We start from the raw sequence: 6448 nt of genomic DNA, 5'->3' as shown, positions 1-6448 counted from the left end.
TTCCCATAAACCCTCAACCAATCACATCCATATCTCTTCCTAAAACCATCATAACTCCCACCAAGTCCCACCCACTTCAAATTCAAAATTTCCCACCCAATTCCCCCTCACATTCGAACCCTACCCCATCCCACCCTTATAAATACCCCTTCTTTCAACCCTTTCAACACACAATTCATACACATAAGCCCCACTTGGCCGAACCCCTCTCTCCCTCTTTCTTCACCCATTCTCTTTTTCTTCTACTCTTTTTTTCCATTTTCTTTCTCGAGGACGAGCAAAGCTTTTAAGTTTGGTGTTGGAAAAGCCTTGTTTTTTGCTTTCCATTCACTTATGGCACCCAAAGTCAGAGAATCCTCTAGAAAGAGGAAAGAAAAAGCCATATCTTCTGCCTCTGAACCTTGGAAAAGGGAGAGATTCCTTACTAAGGCTCATCAAGACCACTTCTATGAAGTAGTGGAAAAAAAGAGGGTGATCTTTGAAGTCCCATTTAGGCTAAAAAAGAATGAGTACCCAGAGATCCGACAAGAAATCCAGAGGAGAGGTTGGGAAGCTCTAACCAATCCTATCCCAGAAGTTGGAATCTTGATGGTGCAAGAGTTCTATGCCAATGCATGGGTCACTAAACATCATAATACAAGCGTGAACCCAACTAGGTCAAAAGAAGCTGTGTTCAAGAATAAAAAGAACTAAATTAGGAGAGTCAATAAGATCATCTGGATTCTGAGTTCCTAAAGATGCCAATTATTTTGAGCTTCAAAGGAAAGTGAGATGTCGAAACTATTCAAAAGTGAATAGCCACTAGTCCCACTTATCTAATTGAAAACTGAGCTTCATTGAAAACTCTGAGATTTATCGTATCATTCTCTTCTTTTAATCCTTCTTTATTTTTGGTTGCTTGGGGAGAAGCAACAGTTTAAGTTTGGTATTCTGATGAGCGAATATTTTATACGATTTTTTGCATTATTTTCATATAGTTTTTGTTATGTTTTGTTTAAGTTTTATTATATTTTCATTGGTTTTAGTGCAAAATTCACATTTTTGGATTCTAATTTGATTTGTTGTGTTTTATGATGATTTCAGGTAAATTCTGGCTAAAATTTAGAAGCTTTGAAAAAGTTTGATTTAGAGACAGAGAAAGGACTGCAAATGCTGTCAAATTTTGACCTCCATGCACTCGAAGGAGCATTTCTAGAGCTATAGAAGTCCAAATGGTGTGCTCTTAACGGCCATGGAAAGATAACATCTAGATATTTCAAGCAATATATAATAGTCTATACTTTTCTTTGGAAATAAAGGCCCAAAACTGGCGTTCAACGCCAGCTACCAACCCCATTCCTGGCGTTGGACGCCCAAAAGGGAGCAGTTGGCACCCAACGCCCAAAAAGGAGTCCAAAGTTGGCATCCAACGCCCCAAAGAGAGTGCCAACTTGTGGCTTCACCCCAAGCTCAGCCAAAGAACTCAACCAAAGTGGGCCCAAAGATGAATTTCGCAGCTTTAGTCTATTATATCATATTCTTGTACTTCTTAGTTATTAGATTAGTATATCTAGAACAAGGATCACCCTTGTTCAGGACCTTATTCCATATTTTCGAATACATCACTACTTTCTGTAAGCTATGAGTCAGTAACCTCCTAGGTTAAGGTTAGGAGCTCTGCTGATTCTTATGGATTAATAATATCGTTGTTCCATTTCAATCTATGCTTGATTCTATTCAAGATGTATCTTCATTCTTTATCCTAATGAATTGGGAGTGTAACTTGACCGTCATCCCTATTCTACATAAGTTCTTGCGAGTCCTTGACGGGATAGTATTGAACCACAAGCTTGATTATACATCTCTTAGACGGCTAATCCACGACTTCGTTGGGGACTTGGTGACATCAGTTTAGCCGAGGTACGGGGCGATTAGGGCCTTTGTGGTATAGGCTAGAATTAGGAAGTAGCATTCTCTGATCCGGAAGATCTGACCTTGTCTGTGGTGCTTTGAGTAGGATCACCAAGGGAATGGACTGCAGGAGCTTCACTCCCGTTCAGATTGGATGACCACTGACCTGACGTTTGATCTGAAGCATTGGAGATTAATGACCACTGACCTGGCATTAATCACTTACATCCTGCCACGGAATGAATCATCAGAAGTTGAAGTAGACAGTAAGAAAAGTTGATCCAGAAAGAGGAAGCATCTCCGAAGCCTCAACCGTTCTCTTATCAATTGATTTCACATCTATCCAGTAATACTTTATTTATTCTGTTTTTATGCATTTTTTTATAATAACTATATTTTCTATCTGCTTGACTAAGATATGCAAGATAGCCATTGCTTGTTCAAACCAACAATCTCCGTAGGATCGACCCTCACTCACCTGAGGTATTACTTGGACGATCCGGTGCACTTGCCGGTCTATCTGTGCGAATATTGCGAAGTCAATTTCGTGCACCAATCCCTTACGAGGGACAAACGTCGGTTTAGAATTTTCATAAAAAGAATTGTGTTGCAAGTAAAGTTCCAAACCAACAAATGTTCCTAATCAAAGTTTAAAAAGTTGCCACAATTTAAATCAAAATAACCTGAAATTTTAAGTCCTGGGTAGTTCTCTACGGAATTGCAGTGAGATATGTACATCATTGGCTATGGAAAATGGGGGTTGATAACAATAAACAAGAATTTAAAGGGCAAGAAAGTAAAGAAAAGACAATTAAACTCAAAGTAATTCATCAAAGGAAAGGAAATTCAAATGGCAAAAAGGGTCTTGGTAAGTGTAAGACCCGGTTAATTAACGGCTAATTAACCCATAAATGAGAATTTATTCTAGAAAAGCCAAAAATGTTATTTTTATGGCTAAATATGATAGAGGAGATTGAGACGAGAATTTCGGTACCAATTTTATAGAAATCGGACCAAGATTAGACCGAACGGGCTAAACCGGGCCAACCGGACCCAAAGTGGGCCCTTGGCCCAACTAAACTAAACCAAAACCCTAGTTTTCAGCATTCTCTCTCCTCACAACTCTCTCAAACACGCTGAAAATCAATATGGAGGGGGGAAGAACACTCTCTCAAGTTCTCTCCCTTGCATTTGGGACTTTAAAGTACTAAACTTCCGATATTGAGACTGATCAACTTAATATCGATTGTTTGGTGTGTATAGGAACCAGATGGCGCCTCATGGACGCGGTAGAGGTCGTGGGAGGAGTCGTAATAATGCTCGTGCGCTGGAGACTAACCCTAATGACCCGGTGAACTTTATGACTGCGTTGGAGAACATGGCTGCTGCTATGCAAGCCACTGCCGAGGCTCTTGGCCAACAGATGAACAACCGTGGTAATGACGGAGGTGGAGTTCAGGGCCCGATGACACTGGCAAACTTTTTGAAGGTTAATCCACCTAAGTTCAAGGGAACTACTAGCCCGACTGAGGCCGATACATGGTTTCAGGCTATAGAGCGAGCACTGCAAGCACAAGTGGTACCTGAAGGACAGCGTGTCGAGTTCGCTACTTATATGCTCACAGGTGAAGCGTCGCATTGGTGGCAAGGTATCCATCGTCTCCTGCAGCAGGGTGATGATTACATCACCTGGGATGTTAAATGTTAATCTCCGCTATGTTGGTATGAAGCTGGAGAGAAAGGCTTGTTGGGGCCAGAGATGATAGCTAAGACCACAGAACAAGTCAAGAAAATCCGAGATAGGATGCTTACGGCGCAGAGTCGCCAGAAGAGTTACGCCGATCAGAGGCGGAAGCCCTTGGAATTCAAGGCAGGAGATCATGTTTTCCTGAAGGTTACTCCGACCACAATTGTTTGAGATTGCCTATTTGACTGCATATTACTTGCTAATTGCCTAAATGCCTTAATTGTTCTTATTTGTATATCTCTTGTTTGATATAACTGTGGTTGCTATATTATACTCCTGCTGGTGGTTGGGAGGTCTGAAGGAATTGGAAAGGGAAGTATTAGTTAGACTGAAGGATCTTTAGTCAGTTGCCACTTACGGTTTAGCTTGTTTATAAGCTTTGATATTATTTGGAGGAAGTTCTAGGATTGCCTTCGGCTTTCCTCTATTATTATGTATTATATATGTGGAAGCTGTTACCGTACTGGGGACCTCTGGTTCTCACCCATGCGGATTTTGTGGTTTTCAGATGCAGGACGCGAGGCTTCTCGTTAAGGCATGCTGGAGACTTCTGGATTAGCGAAGATCCTTGTTCTCGGGACTCTATTTTGATTTATGTATCTTTTTTAGATACTTTTATCTCCATTGAATAATACACTGTGATGACTCCTTCTAGAGGGGACTTTGGAGAATAGGTTTTATGTATTTGTGTCCCTTTGGGTTTCCTTTGGGGTTTTCCTTATTTTATTATTTGTATATATTATTATGCTCGGACCGGTCATCTTCGCAACCGAATTTTGAGTCTTGATATTCCTGTTTGTGACACTCCTTTGTATATATGATCTTGCGTTAGCTTATCCCTTGCTCGTTACGTTATCGATCGGAGTGTTGCGCGTTCGAGTTACGGTTTTTGTTTACCCCTTTTTCTGCAAAGGCTCCTAGTTATAATCAATTATTCATACTACTATACGTACTAAATTTTTGTTTTAGAGGTCGTAATACCTTGCCATCTCTGAATTATGACTTAAGCATAAGACTCTGTATGGTAGGGTGTTACAGTAAGGATTGAGAGTCAAGGTTTCCTATCCTAGTCATTAACCATAAACATGAAAATTATGAAGAGAATCCCATTTAGTCAACCTTAATATTGAGGGTAAGTCAAATAGGCATAATTAATCTTAATCTACAAATCCTAGCCAACTCACTAATTAGCTTAGTGAAAGACTAGCATTAGTAGAAACAAAATCCACTAGTAACCCTAAATCACCAATCTATATTGGACATCAATGACTCAAGGTCACCTAAGTCCTCAATCCCAAGTCAAGAGTGTGAAAAACTACTCAATAACTAAAAGAGGCATTTTATCAAACACTTAGAGGGCTATAAATAAAACATTATAAATTGCATGAATTATAGAAGCTATAACTACCAAACTCAAGAAAACAATGAAGATAACTCAAGTAAGCATCAATAACATGAAAAACATCAAAATTGCATTAATAGAAAACTAAAACTCACAAGAGTTCATGAAACTAAAATAGCATAAAACAAGAAACTAACAATAAAAGCTAAGCGAATTAAGAGGATAGAACAAGAGAATATAAAGAAAACTAAACTAAAACAAGATTAAAACCTAAATCTAAAGACAAATTAAACTAAGTAATCCAAAATTCTAGAGAGAAGTTGGAGCTTCTCTTTCTAGAATTGGCCTAAAACATAATATAAAACTAAACTAACACTATGTGGTTCATTCTCCCATCAATCCTTGGTTCAATAACATAAAAAATGAGTTGGATTAGTCCCAAAATGGGCTCCAAATCATGAGTCACATGCTTCTTTAATAAAGCACGTTTTTGGTGTCCCGCGTACACGAGATTTGGCTGCATATGCGGATGGCTTAACTCAATGTCCACTAGAGACATATGCATATTATTTTGAATCTCTGGATGTTAGCTTTCTAATGCCACTGAAACCGCCTCATTCGAAACTCTATAGCTCAAGTTATGATCACTTTACTACGAAAAGGTCAGGATTGACAGCTTTACAAATCCTTCACTTCTTCATGAATTTTTCATTTTTGCATACTTTTTCTTCATCCTTCCAAGGCATCCTTGCCTTCTAAAACTTAAATCACTTAAACAAACACATAAAAGCACCAAATGGAATAAAGATTGATTAAATTCAACAATTTTAAAGGCATAAAAGGCATGTTTTTCACAATTAAGCACAATTAGGAGAAATTCACAAAGTGTGCATTTTCGATAAATAAATGCAAGATAAGTTGATAAATTTCACTCTTTTCTAACCAAAATTCATCGTAAAATATGGGTTAATCAATCCCCACCATTGTGAGTGGTACACCATCACGATCCTCACAAGATTTTTAATTGAGAAACCCATGGGCAGTAAATAACCATGATCCCTACCTCAACTGCAACCCTGGACAAGCGGTACACCACCACGATCCTTGCCATGTGCATAAATCACAATTTCACAACCCGTATGCGGTAAACAACCACGATTCCCATGTCCATTGCGACACTGGATAAGCAGTACACCACCATGATCCCTTCCAGGTCAAATCTCATAATCTCCGTGAGCGAGATGAAACTACCATCCTCGCTAAACCCGGAGCAAGTGGCATAATGCCACTGCATCTACTTAGGCAGCTATATCTCAATCAAATTCAATCCCGTTATCAAATTCATCCTCAATCATATTCAATCATCGTCATTTCTCCTCATCTTAATCACCCTCATCCTATGTCAATCATACTTAATCATTCTCATCTCTCAATATCATAATCACCTTCATCATACTTCAATCATAATC

Source organism: Arachis ipaensis, chromosome B04 (assembly GCF_000816755.2).
Source record: "Arachis ipaensis cultivar K30076 chromosome B04, Araip1.1, whole genome shotgun sequence".
In the NCBI taxonomy this organism is placed as follows: domain Eukaryota; kingdom Viridiplantae; phylum Streptophyta; class Magnoliopsida; order Fabales; family Fabaceae; genus Arachis; species Arachis ipaensis.
Note: the sequence above shows the minus strand (reverse complement) of the source record.